This window comes from Pagrus major, chromosome 15 (genome assembly GCF_040436345.1).
Source record: "Pagrus major chromosome 15, Pma_NU_1.0".
Taxonomy (NCBI): domain Eukaryota; kingdom Metazoa; phylum Chordata; class Actinopteri; order Spariformes; family Sparidae; genus Pagrus; species Pagrus major.
This window is the reverse complement of record NC_133229.1, coordinates 8289250-8305268: the sequence shown is the minus strand read 5'-3', so window position 1 is coordinate 8305268 and position 16019 is coordinate 8289250.

Below are 16019 nucleotides of genomic sequence, written 5' to 3'. Positions count from 1 at the left end.
CTAAATTAATATCTTGTCACCGTACAAGCCACTATGTAACCAATAACTGAGAACAATGTAATACCTCTCTCTTTAATTAAAAACTCTTCTGAAACTTGTTTGCATGTTATACAACACATTTCACCCCCCCCCCCCCCCGACTCTGAACGCAGCATAACTCAACGTGGAACAACGGAACAAGAGCAGCAGAGTGGGTTTTCCCTGACGGCACACACACAGAACAGAGAGCCAGAGGCGGCCTTAAATCTAATTCCACTGAGCCCCCTCTCCACTTTTACTGCAGGGTATACTCCCTCTCGGGTTTTACTGCAGGGTAAATAAGCTGGTCTCACAGGGGTCTTTGTGACAGCATGGAAACCCCTGGAAACACACTGCACGCTCCGCACACATATAAACCTGACGCTGGGGGGAAGCCACGGAGCAGATTTACTCCCTCACCTTCTCTCTACTCTCTCTCCCTCTACTTTAGGCACTATCTCACACACACACACACACACCCTCCTCCCTCTTTTTTTCTCCTTGCTCCCCAGCTCAGACCTTGTTATTGCTGTAAGTTATGGCAGGAACGACAACAACTCGGTTATTCAAGGCCCATTCACATTTATGGTTGTATCATTTTATTAAACAGTTGTCCTTTGAGTTTCAAAACCACAAGACAGAGGAAGAATTACTGACTGGCTCACCGACTCAAAGGTGATATTGAAAAGCAGGGAAGGTGATAAGTGAAAATCTGTTGAGCCCCAAAGTCGGCTGGTAACGGCTGCACTCCAGGAACATGAGCAAGTATCAGGGCTCTGACAGTATAGCAGCCAGGAGGATGAAGAGAGACAGGAACAAAGTTGGTGGTAAAGTCATTAACGGAGGGCCGCACAGTCAGAGGGTGTGATTTAAAGGGCTGGGAAACGTGTCGAAATAAGCGCATTCGCTCTCAGTAAATCCTCCTGCTCTCTGCTGGGCTCACAGTGAAACACAGACACAAGTCTGTTTTCTTTTTCTCTGTGTACTGATTAAAAATAGCACACAAATTATGTGCTGCCACAAAACACCTCCACACACACACACACACACACACACACACACACACACACACACACACACACACACACCTAATGTTGGTCCCATCCTCCTTCACTGCTTCCCTGTCCCCTCCTGTCAGATTTCACCTTGAGGAAGTCTTTTGCTTTTTTGTGTGACTGACGCAGCTCCATCCTTCTCTTCGAATGTTAGGACTAAGACCACAGTGTTTTGTTTCATTTCCATCTTGAAAAGGTTCAATTCAATCACATGCAATGTCTTTTTCTCACAGAACGACGCTTTTAGGGCTGCAGATTTAATGGAAACTTTTAGATTACTTAATGCACATCTCCTGTATATTACAGCCGGGCATAACAGAGACTTTGGGATCTGGACTAAAATTTAAAGTTCTGTGGGCTGAGATAAAATCTGAGTTCACGCCATGCATTTGTCACACTGACTCCCCTGAAAGGTATTTTAGGTTTGAAGAGGTTTTAAGTATGACCCTCCCGCTGCAGCCAAGCTCAAGAGGGCTGAGAGTTATTACCCTGCAGGATGCTTGCAAAATAGGCCCCGTCATACACCATTGGGATTCTCAGAAAAACACAGGGATGAATTCCAGCTCGTGTTCTCTGATCGACCGGTGAGATTAAACCCGAGCTGATAAAGGAGAACTATCAGAGAGCATTTGTGGGAGCTGGACGGCCAGAGTAGGGGTTTGGCACCGAGAGGGCCTCGTAGTAAACAAAATAGCCTCACAAAAGAGCAGATGTTCATGTGGAACAAGGCAAATTGATTTTTCACACCACTCAACCTTTATGTAAGAGATTATCGTAATACTTAAAACTGTGGATGTGAAACAGTATTTCACATGTGATTAATTCATATAAACATGCATGGTGTTTGGATTTTTCATGTGAAATACATTTTAGATTAGATCGTGCCATTTTGTTGCTGTCCTGAAAACTCCATACCTCCAAAAAGTCAGGTTTCCATAAGCTAAGAAATACACGCTCGTCTCCAGCTTTGTGAAAATTCATTTTTTTAGCTAATCCAGTGGGGTTTAAACTGTTTATTTAGCTTGAACGTGCAATAACGTATTTTTTGGCCACTTGGGGGCAGCAGAAACAAGTTGCAAGTCATCGGTCTGCTGCTGGATAGGTGGTGTACAGTTAGCTGCAGCCAAAAGCAACACGAAAATCAGTCAGGGTGAACCAATGCAGTCACGTCTGAGGCCGAAAAACCAAAACAATGAACTCACAATCTGTAGATCTGACCTGTACTGAGTTAAACCGTGTGAGAGTTGTTTCTGTGGAAGAAGCCGCGTGTTGAGCGTGAACAGACGATGGAAGGAAACATGATGTTGATCTACCTGTGTGTTACATGGAGGGGAAGTCAGCAAATAGCTCACTGTCATCGACACGTTGAGAGATCCTAAAACACTTCTTAAAGTTTCCCCATGCTACACATACCAATTGTATTACACTACGGATGCTCGCGTCCCTGGAACTGAACCGCCTCTATATTCCAAAATGTGGTATATTTAATTGAGTGTCAACCAGCAAAATAAATGAGCATTAATGTGTTTTTCTGAGTTGTTGTTGACCGTGCCCTTTGTAAGTCGACCCCATAGGCTCCTCTGTGTTGACAACCCGCTGACAGAGACACAGAGAGCCATTCATCCCCTCTCTGAGCAGAATGTCACTTTTGTGGCTGTTGAGACTCTCGGAAACCACAGACTTGTCAAAAGAAGCCGATTATGATTACGGCCTCCTCTTGTATGTTCACTTGTAATTATCTTAAGTCGGTTAGCTGGGCTCGCCGTCGGGTTTTCTGTGGTGAGCTGCGAGTGGGGTCTAGAATTACATCCAGTGGTGCTTTGAGAAAAGGATTTGATTTTCCTGAGACTGTTGGTTATCCAGTGAATTTGTGTCATTTCCTGGTCTGTTCTATTGTGTCTGGTTGAATCTGAAAACTATAAAACATGCAACAGAAGACAAACTACTCACCACATCAATACACTTTGCAGCTAAGTCTGTAATCATCATGTTTTAGAAATGCATTTATCCATCAAGTTAATCAAGCAGTGAATTCTTTTCACCACTGGCCCTCAAACATCCTGAGTCTGCCACTGAAGACGAGTGTTCACAATCGATCTTATTTACTGCAGTTATTGATACTCAACAGTTACTGTAGTTTCGGTGGTATTGTTACTTTTGGTAACTTTCCACCTCTATCACAAAACAAACAAAAGGGCATGAAAATATCATGTTAAGGGGAATTATTCAAAACATATTAATTAGTTTGCAGTGGTTGCTACTTTATGCACAAACTTAGGCCTGATTGTAAGATTTATCATTATTTTGCTCTCAGAGAAGTAAAGACTTTTATGTCAACTGGAGATAAGCATCCAACGTGCTGAAGAGCACAGACGTGTTATGTAAAACTGCGAGATGACTGTGGTGTATACTCCATTTGCTGGTAACATTAGGATACAAGGAATGGTTGTAGAACATTGTGGAGCATTTTGTTTAAAATAAGAGCCAGCCATAGATGTTTTTAAATACGCAGTTACAGCAGATGCAAACAGCAACAGAGTTATCCATTTATTCCTCTCAAAGGCCAGAATAGTTGAACAATATTGTATTTTAGGTGTTTGGCTTGTGTGCTCTGGAGCAGCAAGTCCATGAACAGAACCCGGGAAAAGCCTCTTTCCAGGACCATAATTTGGGATAATTATCATGTGACCTCTCCAAGCCGCCAGAGTAAATGAGCACCTGTCAATGGGCATAAACTTTGGTTTTGCTGATGCTCCGTATAGGAGGGAAGAACAGTGTGTGACACAAGAGCACTGCTCTGGTAACCAAAAACAAATATTCAAAATCGGCTAAATGTAGAATTAATAAGATGCTTATATGTGCTTATTTTAATCCTTCTTCCCTTGATGTTTGCTGCTGGTGCAATTTGACAAATTAGGAACAGTAAGGGGTATTTAATTAAATGGAACATGGACACTACTACAAATGTGCAGCAAAAGGCCGTCTTTTGTGAACTGAATGGTCTGTGTCACTGAGTGGCAAGGACGATCTTCTCTTTGTCAAACTCCCTCCTGAATCACGCGCCACATCAGAGCAAGGTTGATTAACACCTGCTTTCAATTAAGTGACTTTCTCATCAAGCTCTGGTTGGAAACAGAAAAAAAAGCCTCACGCCTCGTCACGTCGAAGATGTTCCTGAATTAGAAAGCTATTAAATCAGAGGAGCAGACGCACGGCGTTGCGAGGGCCGTCGTTTATCTTCATTTGAGCGGGCCCTCCATGATCATCTCCACAGGGGCGGCTAATTGAAAAAGGGCTTCAGAAATGCGATTGTTAGCGGCGATAATAATTTATTACTCTCAGCTTGTGGAGTCCTGGGAGTCATTTGTATTCATTAGTGTAAATTCAAATTATGTTTGCGATTAAAATGTGACTTTGACAGGCAGAGGGGCCTCAGACAGGGACAGGCGCTGATGAGACCTTTGCTCCGGGTCACTGCCTCCCACATTCGCCTCTTACTAAGTACGCGGCGGAGGAGCCTTCTTTGCCTCACCACCATCAATCTGTGTCTGATTCAAGTTGAGACGTTAGCTTTGATGGCCTCCTACTTAGGCGTGTGTGCTCTGAGCACACTTGGTAAGCAAATGAACCCACCGCCTGAAAGACAACACCAATCAGATGCAGGACAAGACACGGGCGCTACCCAGTAAAGAGTCATTCTTCTCTTTTCTCCTTTATTGAGCCAGTAGTCGCTGTTATCAGTATTTGTCATGCCTGAATAATATTGACCAAGCTTTTTTCTAAATGTCAGGCAGTGATTTCTTTGACATCCAAGAGGAGGTGGCAGTTAAGTAGGTCAGTGTCACTGTGATGAACATCAACCATGGCGGGTCACTGACTGGGCCGCTCCTCCACTTGCCCGCCTGTCACAAACCACTGAGCCAGAGGAGGTAAAAGAGCTGAGTGCTCCTTTATTGGAGCCCGGTAAATTACTCCAATACAGGCTGTCACCACGTAAAGTGAGGAACTTTATCAGATGTACACTGCCAAAGGTCATATTTTATTGACCTGACAGGTCTCTGGCGGGGGCCTACTGGAAAGGGTGACAAGGCTGGAGCAAAGGCTGATGGTTAAAGGCTGTTTGTGTTGGACGTGGAAATGTCAAACATGGCAGTTTGGAGGCAAGAACAGCGTGAACTCAAACCACATGCAGATTTCCTGCATTAGTGAAGGTTTAGTCCCCATCTGCAGAAGTGACGGTGCAAATATTTAAACATGTAGGAATTAAACTTTGCATTTGCATTGAATGAATATGGCTGTGTTGCAAATAATTCCTTTGTACTTTATAATAAAATTAAATGTATATTTCCATTTTAGGCTATTTCCTATTTCTACTCCACTACATTTTAGAGGCAAATTTTGAAGTTGTTACTCCACAATAATTTTGACAGCTTCAGTTACTTTGCAGATTTAGATGAACAATTACAACAACATCATCAGTTAAGATACCCAGCAGTAGTTTAATAAGTTAAAATTAGCTCCTCCTTTACCAGCTGCAACATTAAAATGACACATTACTGCATTAATAATTATGAACCAGTAATATAATAAACACTATTCTGAAATTGCATGAGTGCTTTTACTTTTGGTAGACATTTTTTTTCCAACTTTTACTTAAAGGATAAAAAAACTGAAAAGAAAAATACATAAAAGCTCCTTCCAGCTTGTCCAGCGTAAATTCAAGTCTCAGGAAGCTCAGACATCCCAAACCGATTTGAAAAGACATATTTTACACGCTCTCCATGTGAGGTCGAGCTTGTGCACCCACTTCAGGTTTGGCTTTAGCTTAGCAGCTAAAGTGAAGATTTTGTCTTCAAAAATGGTGTAACATACATCTTTTCAAATCAAGTCCACATCTACTTCAGTGGGAGAATGCTGCAACACTGCGTGGCTGTGAAGCTTCAAAACATTTTTGTGGACTACAAAACTTCACCCAGCTTTCCATCAGCATGGGGGTGAGTAGACAATGACTTTATTTTCATTTTTGGGTGAATTTATCCTTTAAGTAAGATTTTGAATGCAGGATGTTTGCTCATAAAATATTATTTCTACACTGTGGTAGTGCCACTTTTACATAAGAAAAATTTGTGAGGTCTTCTTCCACCACTGTTTCAACTAACCCTTAAAACGCTGTGTGTTAAAGGGTCTCAGATCAGCCTCTATACTCAACAACCCAGTGTGATTCATCGTCACTCTGAGACATCTTCCTCCAACACGGGCCTACAGAGGGGCGTTCGTCTCCCTCCTAATGCTCTGCGGCATGAAAACAGATTTCCCCTCTCAATTACGCGTGAATCACACACTTTAAAGCGTCACACATTTATATGCAAACATGGGAAACACGAAAAACGCACACACACATACATAACTGTATACCTGTGGAAAATCCCAGAGTTTCCTTCTGACCCTGGTCCACACTTGACACGGGGACAGGAGCACCAGCTTACATCAATGGAGCTTTTCTCTTCGGTGGAGGGAAATCTCATACGCACACGTACACGGAGCGTGCACGGGAACACTCACAGGGCAACCCCCTCACACACTCCCACGCTCCAGCCCTCTGTAAATGTCAAACCGTGGGAGAGAGGGTTTATCTTGGAGCGGGATGGTATTTTTACACCTTTCCTTACTGCCTCTCTCTCTCTCTCTCTCTCTCACACACACACACACACACACACATTGGGTCTTCCAACACTGCCTGTCCAATGAAGGGCAGACCTTGGCCTTGGTGCATTAACTCACACAAAAAATAGCAAAACACTTGAACATTTATGCTCTGAGACATCCTTTCATGTATTTGCAAAGTTTAACCAAATGTCAGAATTGGAGCCAGTGTGGTAAATGATGGGTAACATTATTTAAAACACCTGAATGTGAAAGAGTTTTATGTCCAAACGATGATGCTAAGAATTCCACTGCATGTACGTTACATGTGTGCAGTTATACGTTGTGTTTATAACACAACAACAAACAGACAAAAAGGATAGTATTCCCAAGACAGATTTTTGTGGTGGTGTGTTCGGTCCATCTCCCCTCCGCTACAGCAGCGGAGCTGATACATTTCACTCTAGTCTAGGTGTGTACCTCCACTGGCTCCACTGCAGCTCCGGCAGTCCGGACCCTGCCGTAGCAGATACACAAGGCTTCTATTTCTGCCGGATGCTGTAGCACGGTGCATCAATTCAGATGAATTCAGCAAAGGGCGGACAGGAAGTCACATGCCGAAAAAACAACATAACATCCAGTCAGTTTTCATAATAAACACCAGCACAAAAACCTCAAAAAAAGAGACAAATCAAAGCACTTCTTCTAATCCTTAGGTTGGGAACACTAACCTTTACTAACACTAACGGGTTTGTTGTTGTATAACGTATATCTGCATACATGTAACATTCATGTAACCGGTAGAATTCTACCCCTAAATTCCACCAGATCTGTAATTATGGCAGGAACTCCTCGGTCTCGCAACTCCAGCTGTCCGGCAGTGCTGCACCGTGCTGCACTCAAAACGGAGCAAAACCGTAGCGGAGCCGTTCCGCAACGTACATGCAACCAGTGGAATTCCCGGGTAGGCCTCATGATTATTGACTTGAACTCATATTATTATTCCACTTCAATGTGTTAATGTTTTTGCACGCTGTTGTTCCACATTTGGTGTGTTTGTCATCCATTATCTGTGTCTGCACAGCTTTTCCTTTCTCTGCTTGTACCATTAGCGAGCTCCATTGGGGACTTACTGACTTCCTCTGTGTTATACTAACACCTTATCTGGATGCACTACTGGAGGAAAGTGTATATTTTGTGAATAGATGGCCTTTACTTGACTGAAAGGAAGTGTTTTCCTTGTCTGGGCTAGTCTAGACTTGAAAAATAATATGAAAAGAGACGACAACTCATAACTCATAATACTATGTACTATCTATTTTTAAATCATTTTCTAGCTGTTAGGAAGGTGTATGAAGGCTAGCTGAGGTCCTACAATATTCATCGAGTAGTGCAACTTTTCTCAGGAACCACTTTTACTTCTTAGGAACAAGAAGGCCATATGTTCCAGGTAACTCAATCGCCATGACAAATGTTTACAGTTCATGCTTTTGCAAACCACTGCTACTTTCACATTTGTACATGTTTTCTCAAAATGTGTGATCATTTTCACATTACATGTATAGGTACAGGTATACCTGGCTGTGAAGCCAGTGACTACAGTGCGAGACTACATCATATATTAGTGTGACACCGATGGATATTTTCAAGGAGTCCTCAGCCCAATTTTCAGCCATGATTGCGGTGTCAAAAACCATATGTTTTTGAAGGGAAGTCAGGACGACTCCAGCTGTTTGTGGCGACCAAAACAGGTATTTTAAGCGAAACATGATCTTTTCCCAACCTTAACCAAGTGTTTTTGTGCCAGAACGAGCAATTAAGAGGAGTTTGTTTGGTGAAATGCTGTCAAGAATGAAACACCAACCTCGAGACTCGGGATGGATTTGTCCTTATATGTTATTAACGTGCTGTGAAAGCACACAGCTCGTCACTTTTTGATTTGAATTAACTCTTCTGAAACGTCCCCTGTGATGTCACAACTGGAGAGGTGTAAATGTTTTTTAGTGGAAATGGACCCAAAATGCTTCATGGACATACAGAAGTGTCCCCTCAACTCGAAGGCTTTCCTATAAAGTTATTTAAATGTTTTTTTTCTTTTTAATTACACTGTACTATTCTTGATGTTGCGCTTCATTTGAATGTACCCACTGCTTCTTAACTTATTATCTTTGGTGTTTTTATGATTTTAATCATCCATTGATGAATTGAAGTTTATTTCTCTTGTATAACTGTGTATTTTATTGTTGTGTTTTTGTGTTCGTTGTGAAGCACTTTGTAATGCTGCTTTTGATAAGTGCTATACAAATAAGCATATTATTGTAATCGTTATCATTATTATTAGAAATCTTTCCATTCCAATAGTTTGGTTGCCAACACATTAATGTTCAAACAGTGCCATAGTCTGTTTGTTGGCTGACGTTCAAACAAGCAACACTTCATCATGATTGAGATGTTACAACACAAATGCTTCTCAAAACTCAGTCTGAAACATTTTATTTGTCATGAGTTCAGTCAACATCCAAAGCTTTCAAGGAATCGTTCACTCTAGAACGAAATTCAGTCATTATCGACTCACCCTCATGCTGATGAGAAGTCCGGTGTAGCTTCTTATTCCTCAAAGTGCAGCTGGAGACCTGCGGGAGTACCCTCCTACATCCATATAACGGGCGTAAATGGTGTCCGAGACGAAAAGGTCCATAAAACTACACAAAAACTTTGTAATATTCCTCCATACTGCTCGTCCGCTGCAATCCAAGTGTCCTGAAGTGGCGACATCCAGAGTTTACTCGAAACGACCTCATTTAGTACATTTTTCTAGCCTAAACAGTCACTATACTATATTTGCCTGGTGGCACGGTCCTGCGTGCACGCGAGTCTCCCTCACAGCCACTTGCACAACGGAAGCTGCGCCAGGCAAGATTAACAGAACTCGCGATAGATACACACCAGTATTTACATCCTGCTGTGAGTTTCAAAGTTTCAAGTCACTAGTGCAGGCAGATCCCTCTGTATTTGTGTGTTGCTCGGTCACTCACAGCTGGATGTAAATACTGGTGTGTATCTATCGCGAGTTCTGTTGATCTTGTCTGGCGCGGCTTCTGTAGTGCAAGTGGCTGTGAGAGCGTGCCTCCATGCAAATATAGTATAGTGACTGTTTAGGCTAGAAAAATGTACTAAATGAGGTCGTTTCGAGTAAACTCTGGATGTCGCCACTTCAGGACACTTGGATTGCAGCGGACGAGCAGTATAGAGGAATATTACAAAGTTTTTGTGTAGTTTTATGGACCTTTTCATCTCGGACACCGTTTACGCCCGTTATATGGATTTTTGCTGCAGGAGGGTACCCCCGCGGGTCTCCAGCTGCACTTTGAGGAATAAGAAACTACACCGGACTTCTCGTCAGCATGGGGGTGAGTCGATAATGACTGAATTTCGTTCTAGAGTAAACTATCCCTTTAATTAAACTGAATAACAGTTTTTAAAAGCTCACAATTGATATGAAAGAAACATAAACACAGTTACCATATAATTACACGGCTGAAGCTGAAACTTTTATTCATTTAATTTAGGAACAATGTATATATGATTTAACCATGCAAACGTATGATGACCGTTACACTGCCGAGTCTGCAGGTACTGTAATAATTTATACTGATTCAGCTACACTTAGAATTAGACCAAATGGATACAAAAAATCTGCAGTTTGAAAGGATTCATGTTTAATCAATCAGTCAATTGTTGAAGCGCCAATTCAAACCAAAATACATCTTTTTTTCCAAATATTTCCAATGTTTTCCAAATTGATCAGGTCTATACCATATATATATATACTTCTCTATCCAATTTATTTACAGGGACCCAACATTTCCCCCATGAGCAAGCACTTAGCAACAGTGGCGAGAAAAAACTGCCTTCTAACAGGCAGAAATCTCAGAGCAGAACCAGACTCAATGGTGGGCGGCCATCTGCCTCGACCGGTTGGGTTGAGAGAGAGAAAGAGAGAGAGAGAGAGAGAAGGAGGGAGGGAGGGAAGGAGAGAGGGAGGGGGAAGACACAGTGGAAGAGATGGGGACAAGGATGTTCCATCTCAGCCAGTAGCATAGACAGCTGGTCCCAATCTGACCTCCTCTCTGGTGTATCCTGCAACACATCAACATAATTGTCACGGTGCTACTGTGGCAGTCTGGTGGTTTTTCTGTTTTCTGTGTTCTCCCTATCTGCGTTTCCCCCCTCCTTTTTCCCTCACCTGCTCCTTTTCCTGTGTGTGTCTGTGGGCGTGGTGGCAGTGGCTGACACCTGGCAGTGGCTCTCCGTCGGCGGCCAGGCCGACACCTGGCAGTGGCTCTCCGTCGGCTGTTCCTGCTGCTGGTCTGAGGTCTCGCCAAGTCCTGTTCCTGCCCCTCGGTCGGAGATCCGGCCTAGTCCTGCTCCTCGGTCGGAGATCCGGCCGAGTCCTGCCCCTCAGTCGGAGATCCGGCCGAGTCCTGCCTCTCGGTCGGAGGTCCGGCCAAGTCCCGTTCCTGCCAGTGGATCTCCAGCCAGTGTTTCTCCGTCAGAGGAGGCCGCCGTCATCCTGAGGGTTTCAGCCTTCGCCGCCAGCCTCCAGTGGGTTTCTGCCTTCGCCGCCGACCTCCGGTGGGTCCCAGCCTTTGCCTTCAATGGTGGGTGGCCATCTGCCTTGACCGGTTGGGTTGAGAGAGACAGAGAGAGAGAGAGAGAGAGAGAGAGGGAAGGAGGGAGGGAGGGAAGGAGAGAGGGAGGGGGAAGACACAGTGGGAAAGATGGGGACAAGGATGTTTCTTCTCAGCCAGTAGCGTAGACAACTGATCCCAATCTGGGTGTGGCGGCAGTGGCTGACACCTGGCAGTGGTTCTCAGTCGGCTGTACTGCCCCTCGGTCGGAGATCTGGCCAAGACCTGCCCTTCGGTCGGAGATCCAGCCGAGTCCTGCCCCTCGGTCGGAGGTCCGCCCGAGTCCTGATCCTGCCAGCGGTTCTCCAGCCAGTGTTTCTCCGTCGACGGAGGGTTTCTGTCTTCGCCGCCGTCATCCTGAGGGTTTCAGCCTTTGCCGTCAGCCTCCAGAGGGTTTCTGCAATCGCCGCCGGCCTCCAGTGGGTCCCAGCCTTTGCCTTTAATGGTGGGCGGCCATCTGCCTCGACCGGTTGGGTTGAGAGAGAGATAGAGAGAGAAGTAGGGAGGGAAGGACTAAGGGAAGGAAAGAGGGAGGCGGAAGACACAGTGGGAGAGATGGGGACAAGGATGTTCCTTCTCAGCCAGTTTTGAGACAACTGGTCCCAATCTGGGTGTGGTGGCAGTGGCTGACACCTGGCAGTGGTTCTCCATCGGCTGTCCTGCCCCTCGGTCGGAGATCTGGCCGAGTCCTGCCCCTCGGTCGGAGATCCGGCCGAGTCCTGCCCCTCGGTCGGAGGTCCGGCCGAGTCCTGATCCTGCCAGTGGTTCTCCAGCCAGTGGTTCTCCGTCGGCATCACAGCCGACCAGACCCAGACTGTCTCCTGACCTCCTGGTCTCTCCCTCCCCAAACTGACTTTTAATCCTGAATAGAATAGAATATGAACACACAATAAGTTCAGTGTCTGTGGATTTCTGAATCTGTCTTCTCAGTTGGGTAATCAGTCTGCTGTACTAACATTTCCATGAGTGATCATGTGCACGGCTCACTTACGTGTCTTTTGTAAAACAGGATGTAGGAGGAGCTTCGGCGCTTGGCACACACAGAGTGACCGGTTGTTTCAGTGACCACTCCATCATTGTAGGTGAACCAGCGGTCAGTCAGGTCCTCCTGTCCCACATCTATATCCACACCATCAGAGATGTAGTGTCCTAACAGGAGAAGAATCATTGTTAATTTGGGCTGTCACAGGACTCAGTGGACAGCATGTATGTTAACGGACAGTTTAAGTCAAATAATAGATTATCTTACCACTTTTTGCAGAGTGTCCGAGGTGACTGATGGTGCTGACCAAACTGTAGCAGGCACCGCCCTGAGAAGGAGCACAGGTAATCACAGTTAGTACACACAAATTTTTCACATGTTCACGCACATCAGCACCAGTCTGATGAGTTGGTTTGCAATTAGGTCATTCAGTTTTTCCTTACCTCCCTGGAGGACACCACCAGGTCCCTCATGAGGTCCACGGGGTCATGGACCTTTTTGAGCTTGAACGTTGGAGTGAACCTGAAACGTTTCAGGTGCAAGACCAGCACTCTGTAGATAGAAAGAAGATGTAAGGGCACCAGGTGACAGAGAAAAACAGATAAAATATGGTGTTACTAATAAGTGGACAGAAAGTTAGGCTTTGTGATGGATGTGATCTCACTCACCTTGGCAGGTTCACAAACGACATGCTGTTGCGTGACATGGTGGCGCCGCACTCACACTTATACTCCAACTCTGTCTCCTGCAGAACAGCACAGAACAAACATGCTTAACTTCTATACTGAATTAACATGACATTAAAACCAATAGATATCCCTACACATGCTAACATAAGCAGTGGTTCTGGGATTGACGTGTTTAATACATGATATTATCACATTTTATCAGTGGGCAGGAAAAGTGTTTCTTACCTTGAGGTAATTCTCAAGCATTTGTTCAATGGTCCCTTTTCCAGGCATGAGGTCCAGGGAGAGGTTGGTAAACTCCTCCTCTCTGGTGGATCCTGCACCACATCTACATCATCAAAAGACAATAGAGTTAAGATACAGCTGCAGAGGAAGGTCTGCTGTGGAGGATTTCAATTCAATTAAATGCTGTGACGTAATCCAATATTTAAAGATCAGAGTATTTTTACAGTGTGGTATTCGTACTGTTACTCAAATTAAGAATCTGTGAATGTGTGTGTCTGTGTAGTTGTACCTTTTGCACGTCCTGATGTTCTGCATCTTAAACAGCATGTGATCTTCCACCGGACAGCTGTAGGTTCTGTCCATGCTTGCTGCCTTCATCCTCAGCTGTGTTTCCAAAGACCTCATTTGGTACAGCACAGAGGTGAGGAACTCATGAGCATCCTGCAGATAGACACACAAACATACAGAGAAGTTTAAACACAGAGGAGAAACCTATCAGAAAGTGGTGAAACAAAAAAAACATGAAACTACGTTACGCACCTTCTGGGAGAGATCAGCGAACTCTGGATTCAAGGCGGCGACTGTATTCTTGAATCCAGTGAGGAGGCGTGTTTTGTGACGCGCATCACGTGAGAGGTGAGACTTGCTGATGTCCATAAATGAACTGGAAAGGGAAATAAAAGGGTCAGAGGCATTCTCTTTCTTTGTTGGTGTTGAAGGTACAATTTAAGGATAAAATGAGTGTTTTTTTTCTTTAGGGTGCTGTACCTCATGATTGCAGTGTCGGGGGTTAAACTCCAAACCGGCTCCTGACAGCTGATGCTTTTAACAAAGTCCTCTAGTGTCAGGAGGCTCTGCAGGCAAGAGTTCATGTAGCAGATCTGTGTGTGGTTCGGTAACCTGATACACAAACAAAACAAGTCAAACATATATAAACATAATCATTAAATGTCTTTTTTTCTCTCTGTTTTACTTTTACTCTTTCTTGTGTATGTGTGTGTGTGTATTTGTGTTTATATGCAGGTGTATTTACCCAAGGCACTTGAACTGCTGATGTCTAAGGGGCTTTGGGACGGAGATTTTAGGTTTTTCATCCTTTTCAGTCACAGGTGGAAGAACTTTCTTGAACAGAGGTACCTTTCCAACTGTAACCTCCATCACCGTGTCTTGGTGAGTGGTGGGGGGGCACCGCTGATGTCCGACGGGCTTCGGGACTGAGATTTCAGGTCCTTCATCGCTTTCAGTCACAGGTGGAAGAACTTTCTCGAACAGAGGTACCTTTCCACCTTTAACCTCTGCCACCCTGTCTTGGTGAGGGGTGGGGGGGCACCGCTTCTTTGGGCCCGGTTCTTCAGGAGCTGGTGCGACCCTGTTACTTTTCTGTTGTAGTAAAGAAATACTCTGGTTAAATCATGCAAAGATACACTCTTCCACCTAGAGTGCTGCACTTTATGTCAATCATACATACCTTATGCCACCAGCGAGGCTTCTTACTCTTTTCCTTGGGCTCACTGGTTTTGTCCACCAAGCTGATGACCCTGGTAAAAGAAATGATCAAAGACAAGTTAAGTTATTGTGAAGCAAATAAATTGTGGTTTTAATCACTCAAACTGAATGTGCTAGCTGGGAATAAAGGAATGTAATCCTTACCTTGTTTTCTCCTTTTGCTGGTTGTGGTGGAAACAAAAAAAAACCAATTAGAATTAAAATGTGTCAAATATATTTGATTGCATTTACAACTTAAAAATTCAATATTAATTCCTACAAACTACTGAAATTAATGTAATACACAGCCGTTCACACATACCATGGGCCGACCAAAAAGTCGATTCCAGATGGAGATTTTTTCTTTACACTTGATGTTGGCAGCAGAAGTGAGTAAGATGGAGACACTGTTGATAAAGAGAAATACAGTTGTTGATTTGAAATGATCTACTAAACTACAAAAAAAAAACTGAAGTTGAAATAAGGTCAAGGTCACATTAACAGAAGAGAAATTACATTAATTGTGTAGAATAAATCATTAATCTTCTCGAGCAATCATTTTAAGGAATTGATCACTCCAATCTGCGTTGAATTCAGGATAGTACTGACTAGTTTAAAGGCTTTTTTTGAGAATTTTAATGATGGGTCTGTAGCAAATTTAGTCATGATTCAGGTCTTTTCAAAGCTGTGTTAGCAGAATCTATATATCTGAGACCAACTTCAGTCAGTGTCCACACACGTGGCTTTCTTTGAGAACTTTGAGTAAAATCACCTACCAAACTCAAAAAGGAAGTTAATCAACCTGACCATGGGGACAAAGAAATAGTCAGGGCAGCAATATGAAAGCACAGTTGGATTTCCTTACCTGCTCTGAGAGCTGCGTGTCTTTCTACTCTCATCTGCTACCACATGTGTAACTTGTACAGAATTCTGTAGAAAAATTAACAGGACAGGAATTAATGAAACATAATGTAAACAGTAGATAAAAACTTAACATAAAACAGAGTATTTACTAAATACCGCAAACTGTCAAGTTAAAATAAGGTCAATGTCACAATAACTGAAAATGTGAAGAAGACAAACCTTTCCAGAACAGCAGAATAGATGAAACATCTTGGCTGCTCGTCGCATTAATCGCTATCAAAATTAAACTTGACTTGACTTGACTTATCCAACGCTGCTATGGTCTGCTTATCCAAACCTGCTCTTGTAATTTCAGCGAATAGTCTCT